We start from the raw sequence: 17367 nt of genomic DNA on the forward strand, positions 1-17367 counted from the left end.
TAAAATGATATAAAGTAGTCTTACATAAATGAGGAACTCAACAGCTAGTATGCATCACAACAGGCACGAAAGACCGTAAGATATTAAATCTTACTTGACATTATACCCTATCCCCCTTTTTACATAAATCACAATTGGCACACTTTTTTTGTAATGGGCCAGTCAGTAAATATTTTGTTTTGCAGGCCACATGGTCTCTGTCACAACTACTCAGATTTGTCCCTGCAGCGCAAAAGCAGTTATAGACAATATGTAAACAAATACACAAACAATAAAGCTATTGTGGGCACAAAAATGTGACTTTAATATAACTTTTATGGGCCACAAAATAGTATCTTCCTTCGACTTTTTCAGTCATTTAAAGAGATAAAAAAAATTCTTAGTTTGTGGGCTATACAAAAACAGGTGGCAGGCTGGATATGACCCACGGCCATCATTTGCCATCCCAGGCCTAAACTTTGGTGGCTTCAGAGATATAAATGATATATTCTTGGGGTGCAAAGACACTGGTTGGTTCATCTGTAATGACTGTTTTTAATTTCAACACCATCTTCCCTACTTTTAAACCATCAATTTTGATTAATTTAGTAAACGAAATCCTTGTTATCTCTTTGGTGATGAAGAAATTTGCTGCAGTTAACTACTGTTATTTTGGCACGTTCTCTCTAACACTCATCTCCCCATTCCTGCATCTATTTCACACAGTGAGAAGCAGTTCAGTACTAGCGAGGGCTTCGCCAGTGGAAAGGTTTGATCGTAAATCCTTATTCTGCCAGCTAAGCGCTCTCTGACTTTGGTGAATCACTTTCCCTCCTGAGCCTCTGATTTCTCAACTGTCAAATGGTTAGAACGCAGGGCTCTCTTGCGAAACTATTAAGAAAAATAGGTAACCTGTTTACTCAGGCAAACCGTCATCACAGATTAACCAACATTTAGTAAGTGTCTAGTATGTGCGTTAAAAACATCAGGAATATACGATACTTAATTTCTAGCTTGCTTTTTCCATTTACCATTATATCATGAGTATTTTCTTATGTCATTCACTATTCTTTTAAGAAATGTGATTTGATGGTTACATAACATTCCACTTAATGGGTGGACCACAATTAATTAACCCCTTCCCAACACTGGACATGAGATATTCTCTTTGCCACGCTGCACAGACTATCTTCGGAAATTGTTTGTGACATCCCTGATTGTTTCTTTAAGAGTTTCTAGAAGTGGAGTTTCCATATCAAAGGGTCTGACCTATAAGTATTCATAAGATTGAATAATTTTCCTATGCTTTTTGGCCTTTTCTATTTCTTCTTTCAAAAGTTGTTTTCAAGTCTTTCCTTATAAAAGATATCCCAATTTTTTTTCAGGAGTACATTATCATAATTGAAGCCCACGGTGACTGACTGTGTCCCGGGTGGAAGTGTGTGCCGGGCCAGCCTGGTCGAGGTAAAGCAGAGGGGTCTCGCTACCAGAGTCGAGCTGCCCAGCCAAGACCACAAGCTCTTACCCTCTTGAAGCCCCAGCTCCCTCATCTGTGCCTCACAAGGCTGCTTGGAGGGTGAAATCGACACAGAGACATCCAGCCCGTAGCATTATGCTCAGTTTGTAGTAAGTGGTCAGTTGAATGTGAGCTCTCTTCATTACAATCAACCTTACCATGCCATCCGTCAAGGGGCAAAGGCAGATGCGGGCATGGGTTTGCCTAAAAATAGACATCTGAGTTTCTAGGAAATGAAACTTTAAGCGGTTGCTTCTTTTGTAACATAGTGCCCTGTGGTTAACTCTTCATTAGACCTTAGACACGAAATGAGCCCAGGCGCCAACATTCAGATCTAGAAGTCAGAGGGGGCTCCTGGTGCAGGCACTCCATTGTGTCTAACTGGGGTGACAAAATAATTTCAAGAAAAGGTCACTGATGTCTTTTTGTGAAGAACTTTGGGCATACCTAATAACGCACAGCCCTTGCAAAGGATTTGAACATATATTTTGTTATCTGAGCCCCTGCAATGGCCCTGCAAGGCAACTGGAGAGGTACAGTAATGCTCATTTTATAGCCAAAAAGAGTTGAGCTTCAGAGGGCTCAGGTGATACGCCCAAGGTCCCCCAGCTAGTGACTGAGAGAGTCAGCGCTGACAGACTCTCTCCTCGACTAAACTTTAGTCGGGCTTCTCTAAGCCACTAGGCTTTGATTTTGGGGCTTTTGTGTCCACGTGGCCAGTTTTAGCCAGAATCCTGTTAGGCCAGTTTAGCCAGAATCCCTCACCACGATATCTGATCAGCCCTGCTATCTGATCAAGCCTCTCATCCCTACCATCCCCCAGGTGATGATATCCCATCTCCCTGGGCTGCTTTCAGCGAGAACCCTGTCAGGTCGGTCCAGCCAGAATGCCCCCTAACCCTGATGTTTCCTCTTAGTAATTTTCCAACCACTGACCCCCACTCTGCTCCTGGCCTATAAACCCCCATGTGCCTCTGCTGTATGTGGAACTGAGCCCAGTCCTGTACTATGGTCCCGTTTCCCCGACTGCTTTACGTCCTGTCCCCTTCTGCTTTTCTGTGACCATACGCGAGCCCAGGCTCCTTTATTCCTACTCCTGCCCGTCTGCCCCTGCTGCCACACACACATACTCGTTCAGACGCCACCAAATGCTAGAAAAAGCAGAAAGGAACTTCAGTGCTTTCTACGGTTTTAAAGCCAAAAAGGTGAGGTGAAAAAAGTTAGACCTATAGAAGCTATTTCCCCAATTCAAACATCCACTCCTCCTCAGGGTGGGACGCAGTAACTCCTGTCGGAAGTTGCACAGAGCAAGTATTGATTAATCTGAAATTACAAAAGACCCCCATGATTAATCTGGATTGTGAAAGATCACGGAAGAAGTTTTCCTCAGCAAATAACCGAAGTACAGATACTTAAACATCTCTCCTGCCAGCCGGTTTCAGTTCTTCCCACAAAAAATGACAGATAACACTTTTTAGGGATGTCTTAGCTGTCCTTACCATTTTTAGTCTTCTTCCAAAATGAAACAGAGAGGTCTGGTTGAAGAAAGCAGAGCATGAGAGGTGTCAAGATCAGCCTGAGATGGACCCAATAGCATCAACTAAGGTAAAGAGAAAACACCAAACTTTACATTTCAGAGACAGCAAAGCACTGAAGCTTCAAAGCGTGCTGGGAACATGGCTCTAATACATGCTGCTGAAAACACCTATTAATAGGATTTACTTCCTGAAAGTTATCTAGCCTAGAGACACACTCCAGAAAACCATTTCTAACATTATTACAAAGTCTGACTTTATCTTCGAAGAAATGACATTTGAGACTACCAAAACTCATTAGATTCTAAAAGAAATTTTTCTTTTGCATGTGATTTGGGTTCCCTCTCCTCCCCTCCCCTCTCTCTGAGAATGGCTTATAGATCTAGTTATTTAAATGATCTGAGTTTGTCCCAGTGTTGAAAATACCTTTCTTGGCTGCATGGAATGATTCGAGGTCTGGAGTCTTCTGAAGTGAAGAGATAGGCTGCAGGAAACCTAGAGTCACAGAGACTCCAGGCTGCCAGCCGTGGAGCTTCCAAGTGCAAAGACAAGGTTAGGGGGTTGGGGGAGGAGCGTGACTATTTAAGCCATCTCAGACATGAGGTCTGCAGAAGCAGCAGGTTCCTCTTATTTCTACCACCACAATCGGGGCAATGTCATGTCTAAATCCAAGCAACCTGGTTGATCGATCTCCTTTTTTCTAGGAGTTTCTCCACCTCAGCACTACTGCCATTTTTGGTGAGATAATTCTTTGTGGCATCGTAAGATGTTTAGCAGTATCCCTGAATTGAACCCACTAGACGCCAGTAGCACTGCCCCTTGACAATCACAGATATCTCCAGACATTGCAAAATATCCCCTGGGGCGCAAACGTGCCCCAGATTGAGGACCACGGTTCTACAAGTATCTTAGAGACACGTCTAAATTTCCCTCATTCTGTCTTAGGCCCAGCTGAAAGGGACTCTGGTTTTTAAGCAGGGGCAGAGCTTCCAGTTGGTTCCCTCACTTCAATGAAACGAGGGCAGCTGCACTCGCAGTCCAGGGTCATGTAAAACCTGCTTCTCAAAGTGGGGTTCCCGGGAGAATCGCTCCCTTCTGAACTGATCATTGGCGCCTTTTGGAGGTAGAGTCAAAATATCAGTAGTTATGTTTAAATGTCGTTAGTCCGCCTAGTCGCCCCGGAGAGAATTTGAAAATTGCCAAGTGTGCCACAAGAAAAACAGCTGACAGCCATCAGGGTTAATCCACTGAATTGAAAAGTCGATAGTGCCCCAGATCAGCTGAAAAACTATTAGATACAATAATAAGTGATCTTTATTAAGAGTTTATTATGAACCAGACACTGTTTTAACTGCCTAATTATGTATGATCTCATTAAATACTAAAAAAATGAAGTAAATATCGTATTGTCCTTTTTTTAAAAAAACAAATAATGGAATCAATGCAGAAGAGATACAGGTCACATACCATGTAAGTGATAGTCACACAAGCAAAAATCAAATGCTCTCTTAGCAAACCACTTTGCCATGCAAACAATATGTAAAAATCAATAGCTTTCTCACATATAAACAATAACTAACCCAGATGGATAATAGGAGAGATTCCACGCAAAACAGCAACAAAAATATGAAATACTTTTGGGAAGAAAACTGACATGAAACACTTGGGAACGAAGCAGGTGGTAGACGGGCAGGGGACAACGACGCCTTCCCTAGCAGGCTGCTTGCTATGCATTTGTCCCTCAAATCCACTCTCCATGCCTTCCCACCCGGATCTGTGTCCCAAGAGGCTGGGCTGTACAAACTTCATCACTAGCTGGCAGATTTCCGGATGGGTTTGCCCAGTGGGGAGAAAGGTCAGAGTATTTACCCCTGGGCTCCCTCCCTCTCCGATGCTGTGGGTTGGCTGCCACCCTGCAATGATGCTCTTGTCAGGTGATGCTCCCCCCCTCATGGCCACTCTTCCTGAATTCCACTAACTGTTCCTTCGCCTTGCCATTTTAAGCCTGGGATTGTGAAGACTCAACCCTCGAAACGCCGCACCCTTGCTGGGGATTTCCCTAAACCCTGCCCACGCTGTCATGAAGAGTCACTTTGCTAAACTCATCAATTTCTGACTCTCAGTGTGTCACCTGTTTTCTCTCAGGACCCTGGAAGATGCAAAGGAGACGTAAATAGATGAAGAGAAATAGATGGTTATTAGGGCTAGAGGTCACAGCTGGGCATTTTTCATTTGTCACGAAGATCAGGGTTATGCTATCCATAAATGTCACCTCCTCTGGATAGTAAAGGGTACATGACCAGATATCTCTCATAAAAATGAGGCACTGGATCTGACTGGGTTAAGACCCCTGGTGAGAATAGTCAGGTAACTTCTGAATGAAAAAGTAACAAGGGGAGGATTTCTCTTCTCGATCTATAAATGCATCATAAACGCTGCATTGCCTACAATGGCATAGTGCCAGTACATCAGTGAAAAGGAGGAGATAGCAAAGTTAAATAAAAGCACACATAGGAGGGGCTTCCCTGGTGGCACAGTGGTTAAGAATCTGCCTGCCAATGCAGGGGATATGGGTTCGAGCCCCAGTCCGAAAAGATCCCACATGCCGCGGATCAACTAAGCCCGTGCACCGCAACTACTGAGCCTGCGCTCGAGAGCTTGGGAGCCACAACTACTGAAGCCCGAGCGCCTAGAGCCCATGTGCCACAACTACTGAGCCCACGTGCCACAACTACTGAAGACCGCACGCCTAGAGCCCGTGCTCCACAACAAGAGAAGCCACCACAATGAGAAGCCCACGCACCGCAACCCCTGCTCGTCGCAACTAGAGAGACAGCCCGCGCGCAGCAACAAAGACCCAAGGCAGCCAAAAATAAAAATTCATTAATTAATTATTTTTAAAAGCACATATGGGACATTAAAGTCACATCAATGGCAAAAGGAATTATTAAGATAAAGTTGGGCAACTGGCTTAAAGTTTAGAAAAAAATTAAGCTCTAGTCTTACCTTGTTTCTTACATCAAAATTTCGTAGGGCTCAAAAATTTCAATGTAAGACATTGAACATTAAAAGTACTGGAAGAAACCACAGATAAATATTTTTATAATCTTGAAGTGGGAAAGTCATTCTAAGTATGACAACAACAACAAACGAAGACCAACAGCAACGACCCCAGAGTCTGAAAGAAAACATCAGAAAATTTGACTACATAAAAATAAATCTGCTTACTCATCTATAAAGTGAGGGATGAGGCTGTGTGATCAGTAAAGGCACATCCAGGTTTTTTGTTGTTTTTTTTTTTTTTTTGCTGTATGCGGGCCTCTCACTGTTGTGGCCTCTCCCGTTGCGGAGCACAGGCTCTGGAAGCACAGGCCCAGCGGCCATGGCTCACAGGCCCAGCCGCTCCGCGGCATATGGGATCCTCCCAGACCGGGGCACGAACCCGTATCCCCTGCATCGGCAGGCGGACTCTCAACCACTGCGCCACCAGGGAGGCCCACACATCCAGGTTTTATATGGTAAGATCCTGAGGGATTATGATACCATTATGCTTTCTTGTATTGTTATTTATCTTTGATTCTATCTGCTAGGCCCCCAATGAGATTGCAGACCCCTTGAGCTAAGGATGCATTGTCCCCAGCATCTCGTCCAGAGTTGCTATTTAAAAATCATTCTTCATGATAAAAATGAAAGTGATCATGAAAATAAGAATAATTTGATCACTCAGGTCAGTTTTGAGAAGAGCTGGTCGTGGCCCCCGTGAGCTACCTGCATCTGGGTGACGTCGTGGGCCCAGGCCCCCGCCCCCAGGTTAGTTGGCTCAAGAGAAATGACTGGATGAAGACCATAGAGTGCTTCTATCCATCTTGTGAGGACAGGCCTCTCACCGGCTGGGTTACCGCATACTTGGTTTGCTAAGTCTCACCGCATTTCTTTTTTTTCCTTTTAGATGGAAATAGAGAAGATGGAAAGGGCCCTTGGTGGGGAGTTAAGGTTTAGTAGAGGGTTGGTAAATTTAGGAAGTTGGGACATGCCAATATTAAAAGATTATTTGTTGTTTGTCTGAAGTTCAAATTTAATTGGGTATCCTGTATTTTATCTGGCAGTCCTAGTTCAGTGTCATATTTTAATCTAGGGAATTAAACATTGGAGGACTCCTAAGATTAAGTTTCTGAAATTAAAAGCAAGTCCAGGCTTAAGTGGCATCCAGAGTGGTGGGTGAACAAGTATACAGCTGGGTACAGAAACCCCGGGTTTGAGCCCCAGGGCTGCCATCTGACTCTCACATAGACATCAAAGGGGTTGAGTGGAAACTTAGCATCATACATACTCTCCTAAAGCTGTTGGGAACCTAAATAAATACCTTAAATAAATTGCTCTAGTCCAGCTAATGCTGTGTGCCCGGCATGGGGAACTATAACGTCTTAAATGTTTCTCTATTTGGGTGAGCATGTGAATGCAAACAGGACCCCACTGCTTCCCCAATTTCTGTTGGCTGTTTCCACTCTTGCACGCTGAAAGTCAGGGTTGGCTTGAGGAAAAGGAGAGAGAACTTTAATGACAAGCATCATAGTATTTTTATAACAAGGCTGAAATGTTAACCCTTTCAGTTAGATACAATCATGAACGTTTTTCAAATAAAAATCTTTACTACAAAATTTCAAACTAACACAACGTCGTAAAGCAACGATAAAACTAATAAAACTCCAATAAAAACTAATAATAAAAAAAGAAATTTGCAGATACCATGAGCCTGCTCTTTGTAAAGGACACGTGGAAATAGAACACAGCCTCCACAGCTCCTTCGTATATATTTTTAGCATTGTAAAGCCCCAGTGTCATAATTAACCTTGTCTTTTGTTTCATTCCCCCCACCTTTTTAAGAAAAATTTAAAAAAATTTTTATTTTATTTTTTTTAACATCTTTATTACCCCCTCCTTTAAACTGAAATGTGAAGCACTTCTCTGCTTAGTCCTGTAAGTTTCATTTTACCTTGAAATGAAAGTGTTCTGAAAAAGTCCTTGACAGGATATGCAAATTCATATAAAAAAACCTTCTTTCGTGTTGAGGGTTGGTCCCACATAAATATTAGAGTTTACCAGATGAGTCCAAAGGCCCTGATGCAAATAATGGAGTGGATGACTTAGTTAGAAAGAGAAAAGGTTATTTATGGAGGTAATGGTTGCTAAGCAGCTCTGCCTGCTGCCCTGGAAAATCAGAAGCAGCTTTGCCAGGTGGGTACCACAGATAATCCCTCTTGCCATTTGGTTTCTGTAGACTCATAAGTGGATTCATTAGTACTGAGGTAGAGTGGTAAGAACACTTGCTTGGGAAACGAGAGACGTGGCTTTGTAATAAAAATGTGACCTCACACCCGTACATCCCTTCATGTTTATCACGCCATTGAGTTAGAGGCACCATCACTCACAAAGCCTAAGAATAAAACACCTGTGAGGTGTCTACTGTTTTTATTTATTTATTTATCTGCCTATTTATTTATTTATTTCTGCGTTGGGTCTTCATTGCTGCACGCGGGCTTTCTCCAGTTGTGGCGAGCAGGGGCTACTCTTCATTGTGGTGCGCAGGCTTCTCACTGCGGTGGCTTCTCTTGTTGCGGAGCACGGGATCTTGGCACGTGGGCTTCAGTAGTTGTGGCACGTGGGCTCAGTAGTTGTGGTGCACAGGCTCTAGAGCGCAGGCTCAGTAGTTGTGGCGCACAGGCTTAGCTACTCCGCGCCATGTGGGATCTTCCTGGACCAGGGATCGAACCTGCGTCCCCTGCATTGGCAGGCGGATTGCTAACCACCGCGCCACCAGGGAAGTCCCAAGGTAGCTATGGTTAAAACCTGGTTTGCCCCCAAGGAAGCTGATACTTCAAGAAGTCATATATCTAATATGCAAAACCGGGTTGCAATTCATGTTTTTTTTGACTCCACTGCCCATGTTCTTTCTGAAAGTCATCTAATCAGCCAGGACCTCAGCAATTCAACCAGATAATGACAAAAAGTCCTTTTTGAACTTATTTTCTATATTTGATGTAACTGTTCATACTAAAAGCTATCATGTTTCAATGATTTATTGCTGTGTAACAAACCAATCCAAAATGTATCGGCTTAAAACAGCAACCGTTATATTTGTTCACCGTTCTGTCATTTGGCTGGGGCTCTGCTGGGCTGTTCTGTTTGTCACATTTGGGGTCTTCCACGAGATTGCAGTCAGATGGCTTTGTTCACCTGTCGCAGTGGGGATGGTTGGGGAGGCTGTGACTTCTTGCTCTTTTTCTTTCCATGTGGCTAGAGTGGGCTTCTTTTCATGGTTATTAGATCCTAAGAGTGAGCATTTCAATATAGATAAGCCCCAGTGTGCAAGCACTGCTAAGCCTTGTTTGCATCATCCTTGCTAATGTCCTACTTATTGGCCAAGCCCAGAGTCAATAAGGAAAGGCACTCCGCAAGAACATGCATATTGCGAAGCATGGTTCATTCAGAACCACCAAAGTGATGGTCTACCACCTGTGATATATACAAGAGAAAGGTAAAGGGATATGTATTTAAGGCAAAATCTGTTGTTTTCAGATTGTTTGAAGGATACTGGATTCAAAACATTTTACTTTAGAATACTCTGCAGCCTCTAAAAGTCATGTATTAGAATACTGAATGAGAGAGGGCAGACAGCAGAAGGAAGAAGAACTACAATCCTGCAGCCTGTGGAACAAAAACCACATTCACAGAAAGATAGAAAAGATGAAAAGGCAGAGGGCTATGTACCAGACGAAGGAACAAGATAAAACCCCAGAAAAACAACTAAATGAAGTGGAGATAGGCAACTTTCCAGAAAAAGAATTCAGAATAATGATAGTGAAGATGATCCAGGACCTCAGAAATAGAATGGAGGCAAAGATGGAGAAGATGCAAGAAACGTTTAACAAAGACCTAGAAGAATTAAAGAACAAACAAACAGAGATGAACAATACAATAACTGAAATGAAAAATACACTAGAAGGAATCAATAGCAGAATAACCGAGGCAGAAGAACGGATAAGTGACCTGGAAGACAGAATGGTGGAATTCACTGCTGCAGAACAGAATAAAGAAAAAAGAATGAAAAGAAATGCAGACAGCCTAAGAGACCTCTGTGGCAACATTAAATGCAACAACATTCGCATTATAGGAGTCCCAGAAGGAGAACAGAGAGAGAAAGGACCCAAGAAAATATTTGAAGAGATCATAGTCGAAAACTTCCCTAACATGGAAAAGGAAATAGCCACCCAAGTCCAGGAAGCACAGAGAGTCCCATACAGGATAAACCCAAGGAGAAACACGCCAAGACACATAGTAATCAAATTGGCAAAAATTAAAGACAAAGAAAAATTATTGAAAGCAGCAAGGGAAAAATGACAAATAACATACAAGGGAACTCCCATAAGGTTAACAGCTGGTTTCTCAGCAGAAACTCTACAAGCCAGAAGGGAGTGGCGTGATATATTTAAAGTGATGAAAGGGAAGAACCTACAACCAAGATTACTCTACCTGGCAAGGATCTCATTCAGATTCGATGGAGAAATCAAAAGCTTTATAGACAAGCAAAAGCTAAGAGAATTCAGCACCACCAAACCAGCTCTACAGAAAATGCTAAAGGATCTTCGCTAAGTGGGAAAAGCAAGAGAATAAAAGGACCTACAAAAACAAACCCAAAACAATTAAGAAAATGGTAACAGGAACATACATATTGATAATTACTTCAAACGTGAATGGATTAAATGCTCCAACCAGAAGAACTAAGCTCACTGAATGGATACAAAAACAAGACCCAACAGAGCCAAAAATAAATAAATAAATAAAAATAAGCTATCAAGTTAGATGTGGGTGAGATAAATAAAAAGGGGAAAATATCTGGAGAGTCTGTACTCAGATTGTTGTGCATATGTTTTTAAGTTCTCACTCCAGTTAAAATTTTTAAAAAAAGATAAATAATAGCTAATGTATTCCAGGTACGGTTTGTGGAAGACAGGTAATCCTGGACCCATACTCAAGGGGTCATGGCCCCACCTAAAAACAATTGGTGAATGTAACTGTCAGGTACTGTGAAAGGTTTGAGATAGTACCATCCTTGCCAGCTAACAAGTTCATCTGCCACAGGTTCCTGGATACTGATAGAATACAAGAGACTCCTGGGTCAGGGACAAAGGACTTTAGCACTCGTGGCACAGCAGGTACCTGTTCCCTTTGTCCCCCCAATGCCACGGAGTGGCTCTGGGTGGATGCTATGCATGAAGTGGGTTTGCATCATAGCTGAGGAACCCTGAGTTTAGAGAAACCAAACATTTGTAATGGGCTGCAAGCAAAGCTCACTGAATCTTGCCCAGAGGGAGGCACTGTCATTATTAGACCGGACAGCAATCAAACCTGCCACCTGCCCCAGAAAGGGACGCTATCTCTGTCTTACAAAACTATCTACTATCTTCTGCTTGCTATATAAACATCCTTGAAAAGATTATCCAGAACCAAGGCTCTCAATGCCTCTGCTCATGAGATTTACAGAACTGTCTCCCCAAGTAAGTCCATTTATATAATTCAAGTTAAAATACAATATTTAAGTCACATACAGATCCTTTTTTAATAAGAGTCTCTGGGTGTGGAGAAAAGGGAACCCTCCTACACTGTTGGTGGGAATGTAAATTGGTGCAGCCACTATGGAGAACAGCATGGAGGGTCCTTAAAAAACTAACAATAGAACTACCATATGATCCAGCAATCCCACTCCTGGGCATATACCCAGAGAAAACCATAAATCAAAAAGACACATTCACCACAATGTTCACTGCAGCACTACTCACAATAGCCAAGACATGGAAGCACCCTAAATGCCCATCAACAGATGAATGGATAAGGAAGATGTGGTATGTATATACAGTGAAATACTACCCAGCCATAAATAAAAGAATGAAATAATGCCATTTGCAGCAACAAGGATGGACCTAGAGATTATCATACTAAGTGAACTAAGTCACACAGAGAAAGACAAATATCGTATGACATCAACTATATGTGGAATCTAAAAAAATGATACAAATGAACTTACAAAACAGAAATGGAGTCACAGACATAGAAAACAAACTTATGGTTACCAAAGGGGGCGTGGGGGGAGGGATAAATTAGGAGTTTGGGTTTAACAGATACACACTACTGTATATAAAATAGATAAACAAGGTCCTACTGTATAGCAGAGGGAACTGTAATAAATATCTTGTAATAAACTATAATAGAAAAGAATCTGAAAAAGAATACATATACACACACATCTATAAAACTGAACCATCTTGCTGTACACCAGAAACCAACACAACATTGTAAATCAACTACACTTCAATAAAAAAAAAATAGACTCCTTGATTTAACTGACTTTTTGTTGCTGTTGTTTAACTGACCAACGGTGTTGAAAAATACAGTGTTAAATAAAACTGCTTCCATTACTTTTCTCTTGGTTCCAGCTTCCCTGCTAAAAACACTTGTTTAAAGGAGATTCCCATATTAATAAAATCATTGGAAATTCCTTAGCTATTAAGGAGTGTGTGTTGAACCCATTATTACAACTGATTAAGTACTGTTAATTTTAACTTTTTTTGGTAATAACTCTGTTTTCACCAATGGAATCTTATACTTTGTGTTTCTAGAAAATAAACATTGTCTTTTTCTATCCATAAAACCAAAGCATTAGAAACAACTCAAATATTCCAAGCTACTAAGTGCCTGGCAATTATAGTTTTTGGGTGAGTGAAAACAAATACCAGAAATTTCTAATATAGGTACATTTGAATCTTCAGATAAATTGAAAGCTGCTATTCTCTCCAAATGTCCGCAGAGTAGGCATAACTTTTCAGCTGAATACAAGAATTACACTTAAGGGTAATTAAACTGATTGTAACTTACTAGAGTCAGAACCATCTTCTCGAAGAAGAAAAGGATCGTCCCCTACACGATGGTTCAAGCTTGGCTGCACAGTAGCATCACGTCATCGAGGGTCTTTAATAATCCTGATATCTGGATGCTCCACAGGCCAATTAAGTCAGAATCTCTGGGGGCAAGGCCCAGGCATCCATTTCATCAATTTCATTTTCTTTAACTGAGGTGTAATTGACATATAGAATTATTAGTTTCAGGTGTACAACATAATGATTCAATACTTGTATATATTGCCAAATGGTCACCACTATAAGTCTAGTTAACATCCATCACCACAGTTATACATTTTTAAAAATTAATTTCATTTTCAGCAATATTTTTAAAAGCTCCTTAGGTGGCCCCATATGCAACCAAGTTTGCCAACTACTAAACTAGAGGACTTAGCCTTACAGTGTAGTTCTCAAACTTTAGTGTATCAAACCCCGTGCCTGCCACACCCCTACACCCAGAGTTTCTGATTCAATAGGTCTGGGGTGGGGCCCAAGAATTTGCATTTCTCCTAAGTTCCCTGGCAATGCCGCTAGTCCAGGACCACACTTTGAGAACCACTGCCCTACAAAATTACCATCACCTTAAAAACACCCATGACCCAGGGTTGTTATTTTAAATCTCCCCACGTTAGCATGACTATGAAAAAGGACCAGGCAAATGCCGTGAGTGCAACAAAAGACCTTTTTTTGGAAGAAGGAAAGCGAACAACCAAATCTGCAGAAGCAAGCATTCCAGGTTGATGGAAGTTACCGCACCATATTTTGTGCTTTCTCTCACTGCCCTGAGGCTTAATGATAAACTCCTTCACCCTCGTGAGATAGTGATCAGAATGCTGGAGGAAACACCTGGGCTACAGGAAACACCTCCAGCCGCAGAAGCAAGAGGCCCATTTACCAGCCACAGCGTTTCTTCTAAGGAACAGTGTGACCTTAACTGAGCCCGTCACTTCATTTCTTCGGGCCTTAATTTCCTCATCTGTAAAACGAGTCTCAAATGTTCCATCTAACTCCGAAATCTTATCAATTCCACGACATTTGACAAGAGAGGTGAGTTGCTCTACGGTTTGACCACGTTAGACTCTGGCCATCTTATGAGAGTTCAATCACGGAAGGGCCAGGATACCCACCACCTGCAAGGCGCACAGGAATCTCTGCTCTCTGGATGTCACCGCTGAAGTCAGACTAAAATTCAGTCACCTCTTTAAAGATTACCTTAATCAGTTTCTTGGTTCAAACAGAAACGTGTCAGGCATATGGATGGATCATAAAATAAGGGGCTTTCGTGTCACGCATATTTCTTTTTTTGACCAGAACAACTCAGTTTGATAGCTAACAAGCCAAAAGAATAATAGATTCCACAAACTTGTGTGGCCTTGTCTTTTCCCATCCCAACCCTATTTTTTATATATACGGTGATGTCTCCCATTTCCTTCTTGAGGGGCCTCTATTCTTCCCAAAGTCAGAATTATGCTTTTCAAACATATATCCCCCTTTTTATTTCACACAGATGATAATATGCTGCACATACTTCTTTGCTGTGTATTTTTAAAAGCGTGTTCCGCCTTAGCAACGGTTCCCCAGCTGTGCAGTAGGGATCTCACCCCAATTCATGGCAGACGTAGGGATCGGTGTTTGAAGCCCTGCATCAAAAGGATAATGCAATTATTTTGGTGTAAAATTTCATGTCATAGCAAACACTGGTGTTTACGTTTTTAAAGTGACTTATGATTGCCATTGTCTTATCCACTTCATCCTAAAATGCTTTTCTACTTGAGAGTGGACCAGGGGCCAGGGGCCAGGATGGATCTCCTCTGGAATTCTGACCAGGATTAAGGAAGAAGGTCCTGGTTAAAATAAATCAGTGGTTCTCAACCAGGGGCGATTTTTGCCCCCAGGGAATATTTGGCTGTATCTGGAGACATTTTTTGGGTTGTCACAAATGTGTGTGTCTTGGCCCCCAGGGAAGAGGCCCCATGACAAGGAATTATCTAGTGCAAAATGCCAATAGCGCTGAGCTTGAGAAATCCTGAAATAAATTATCCTGATATACACACTATTACATATAAAATAGGTAATTAATAAGGACCTAATGTATAGCACAGGGAACCCTTCTCAGTACTCTGTAATGGCCTATATGGGAAAAGAATCAAAAAGAGTGGATCTGTGTATTTGTATAACTGAGTCACTTTGCTGTACACCTGAAACTAACACAACATTGTAAGTCAACTATACTCCAATAAAACTTTTTAATAAATAATAAATATGTGCAACTCCCCTCCCTGAGGGGAGGTGTCTGACCCCAGAGGAAGGCTGCTGCCCCTCCCTTCATCCAGCTTCCCTCCCCCAGCCCCATTCTGAAATGCTTCCGTCAGGGACCTTGAAACGTTTACTGAAGATAAAATTGGCTCTGAGGAAAATATGTAATAAACTTAAGAAGCTAATAATCATAGGAAAAAAATGATTAACAGCAGAAGCGCCCCAGGAATGGCTAGGAAATCAAGAGAGTATCTTAAACAGGCTTTTAAGCTGGAAGAGATGTAGTCATGCACCTTTTAAACAAGCGCTCCTTTGTTCTATTTACATTTTAATGCTGAGTGTGACTGTCTTGGTAGACTTGACATAAATGATGCTGACTGTAGTGTTTTTTTTTTACAATACCGAAAGAGAAATACACCAACAAAAATACTAAAAAAAAAAACCCAAAACAAACAACAAAAACCCCGCACTGTTGCCCTTGCTCCGAATGAATGATCATGTCTGCAAGGGCAGGGCGATCATCCTCCCATGTTGCCTACACCACATGCTTGTGTATAAAACAATCCATGTACACTCTAATGGCTTAATACATGTAAGCCCTGGTCACGTACTTCATTTATCTGGTATTTCCCTCAGGGCCCCATCCTAACACAATGGTCTGCTAGTAACTGCTCCATCAAGAACGAGTGGGTGAGCGAGTGTGAGACCCCCTTCCTTCACTTTGCCCGTGGAAGAAATCATCAAGGCAGCCCAGAAGACTACAGGTACAAATCTTCCATTTGACATCTGTCTGAACCAAAATGTACATAAGAGTCAAAAGACAGAGGAGCCAGAGGTATTTCTCAGATGAATTATAGTTCCTATAACTTGCACACATAAAACAAAACACCTCCAAATGATAAGGGTCGAGACTGCATTTACGGCTGCACCAATGCAAGTCAGTAAGGAATTACTGACTCATCAAAACCCAGCCTTCTTGTGCCAACTGGTTTTCCTCCATGCGCTCTTTTATTTTTTTTTAATCTTAAAAAAATTATTTATTTATTTATTTATTTTTGGCTGCATTGGGTCTTCGTTGTTGCACGTAGGCTTTCTTTCGTTGCGTCGAGCGTGGGCCACTCCGCTATGGTATGCGGGCTTCTCATTGTGGTGGCTTCTCTTGTTGTGGAGCACGGGCTCTAGGCACGTGGGCTTCACTAGTTGTGGCACATGGGCTCAGTAGCTGCGGCTCGCGGGCTCTAGAGCACAGGCTCAGTAGTTGTGGCGCACGGCCTTAGTTGCTCTGTGGCATGTGGGATCTTCCCGGACCAGGGCTCGAAGTTGTGTCCCCTGCATTGGCAGGCGGATTCCTAACCACTGCGCCACCAGGGGAGCCCTTTTATTCATAGGACACTGTTCATGAATTGTGTCTTCATTGAAGTGTTGCTCTTTGAAGGCTATGAAAGCCGTCAGTGAGGAAATGAATGCACAGTTACTGCCGAGAGGGGTCTGTCCCTTTCAATACTTTAAGTGGCTGCCCTGCAGCCCTGGTCCTAAAACAGGATATTCTGAGGCTTCAGGAAATTTCGGGTCCTTCCTTGGTTCTTTAGATGAGTATACTGTCAGTGGCACTTCCTGAGTTCATTCTATAGCAAACATACACTAAAATGTGCCCCCCAAGAATCCCTCTGATGATTTGACAAAGTGACACAAGTTCAGTCTAGGTCCTCACAATTTTTTTGTAACTCATGGTCAGTCTTAGCTTCGAGGCAAGAAGATAGTAGATTTAACACTCTCTGCATAGGGAAAATCAGAGAATCATGCATCCTCAGACACAGAAGGTCAAGTGCTCACAGACGTAAGAGGCACTCAAAGCACAGAAGGGTGATGTCCATCAGCAAATATTTAGGGCACTCTGCCTTCTGTCTGGACTGTTCCCCGGGGTCTCTAAAGACCACTTATGGCTTTAAAGGCAGCTCTGCCAAAGGACTGGCAGTCAAGCCAGGTCTTGAATGCGTTTCCTAAAGCTGTCCCCCCTTTTCCCTCTTTTATTTGTGACTACAGCCTTCAGCTTCTACGGTTAATTGACGATGGATTTTTTAAAAACTGTGACGCCACAGGTCGTTGGCACATTGTTGGGCTTGTCATA

General features: G+C 42.3%; 2 protein-coding genes across 2 annotated transcripts in view; both read right to left on the reverse strand.

The window, feature by feature from the left end:
- TLR7 (toll like receptor 7) overlaps positions 1 to 17367 on the reverse strand; it is a 40015-nt gene that overhangs the window by 17264 nt on the left and 5384 nt on the right. The window lies entirely within an intron of this gene.
- Positions 14596 to 17367, reverse strand: part of PRPS2 (phosphoribosyl pyrophosphate synthetase 2) — a 34570-nt gene continuing 31798 nt past the window's right edge. The window contains exon 8 of the mRNA XM_060086958.1: positions 14596 to 14623. The gene's annotated coding sequence lies outside the window, so the exon portion shown is untranslated. The remainder of the gene's footprint in view (positions 14624 to 17367) is intronic.

This window comes from Mesoplodon densirostris, chromosome X (assembly GCF_025265405.1).
Source record: "Mesoplodon densirostris isolate mMesDen1 chromosome X, mMesDen1 primary haplotype, whole genome shotgun sequence".
Lineage (NCBI taxonomy): Eukaryota > Metazoa > Chordata > Mammalia > Artiodactyla > Ziphiidae > Mesoplodon > Mesoplodon densirostris.